Raw genomic sequence first — 1621 nt, 5'->3', positions numbered from 1 at the left:
TTACGAGGATTGTTCGTAAACTGGTGGGGGGGAGTTACGGACTGTCAGCTGACAGGTCCATATCAGCTGATCGAGAACAGCTGACCGATTATATATATATAGACGGACAGGCTCCGCAAATAGATCAGTCTTTGAGAGCACTTCAAGCGTTTCATTCCGCACTCCTCTTTCTTATTATTTTTAGTTTCTTACTTCAGTAAAAGATATATATATATATATAACTTACGATCACTTGGACTGAAAGGCTTGAAGAAAAAGGAAAAGAGGGGACAGAATTAAACCGCTCGCTTACAAGAAAGATACTGCTTTATTATCTATATGATGCTTCTTAGGTATAGACATTATTGAGGTTTATTTACATGGGGAGTTTGGATTAGTGTTGTATACAGGCCTTGTCCAACCATAACTTATATATAGATATATACATATATATACAATTGGTCAGCTGTTCTCCTAGATCAGCTGATAAGGACCTGTCGGCCGACAGTGTAACTTTTATCTGTAACTTTTATATATGTAGCAGTCAGCGAGCACGAATTGCCGCTATAACCCGCCAGGGGCCAGCACTACAAGCGTCTAAGAAGCTGTATAATTGTATATAAGTTTATTATTATCAAAATACGATCTCTTGTATTAATGTAAATATGTTAATATGTAATGTGTAAGAATGTTAATTATAAAATCAAAAGAGATTGAGGAAAAAGATTCTACGGAACTATCTCAAGTAGAGCTAAAAGAGTGAATCCTCAGTGATAACCGATCACATGAGGCCTTCAATTGCCACCGGGATTGATCCGTCAGATCAAGCCTTTTCCCGGGTCTAGTCATAGCAATGGTGACTTACACTCTACTTGAGATAGAGAAGTTCATTGCTAATCTATTCTCTTAAGAGTTGGTTTTTGATATGCTCACCTTAGACGATGGCCTATCTCACTTTCTCCCGCAATCTCAGTCCGTCCGCTTTATCTCGGCACCAGTGTAATTTCCCGTCTCTCCCCGGCTCTAGTCCGCTTCATCTCGGCAACTAGAGCTGCACCTACCTAATCAGCTTACTGGTCCGTCCGCTTCATCTCGGCAACTATTAAGCTGGCTCCTATCATGACAATTCTAGTCCGTCCGCTTCATCTCGGCAACTAGAACTCTTACTCTACCTCAGACTCTCTAGCCTAGAACTCCTCTACCTAGTCAGTGTCCAGGGCTCATCCCCTGGCACGGCCTTCCTCTCTTACCTACTAATGAATACGCCTTGTCGTGGGCCTTCTGTAAAGAGTATATCAGGCTGGAGAAATCGCCTAAGACCAAACAACACCGACATATATACAAACACATATGTACATACAGTCGGATTGATATGGATAATATATTTTTTAATGATTTACTATTTAAGGTTTTGCTGACTTAGGTTTGTAATACTTACTGGGTTCAAGAAATCTCGATAACAAAATAATAATCTTTTGTCTTTAATCATATTTTTTTTTTATTTATTTGTTGATATTTACAACTGTATAAAAAAATACAATCAGTAAATTTGATCATAATGACATAATGATATGATACAGGATGTAGAGAAACTACCCAGTAGTAGGACTCTAAAAACATTTTACAATATAAGGTCACGAGG

The sequence above is a fragment of the Halyomorpha halys genome, unplaced genomic scaffold, assembly GCF_000696795.3.
Source record: "Halyomorpha halys isolate HHAL.00 unplaced genomic scaffold, Hhal_1.1 Scaffold912.1, whole genome shotgun sequence".
NCBI lineage: Eukaryota > Metazoa > Arthropoda > Insecta > Hemiptera > Pentatomidae > Halyomorpha > Halyomorpha halys.
The sequence above is the reverse complement of the archived record's forward strand: the minus strand, read 5'-3'. Positions refer to the sequence as shown.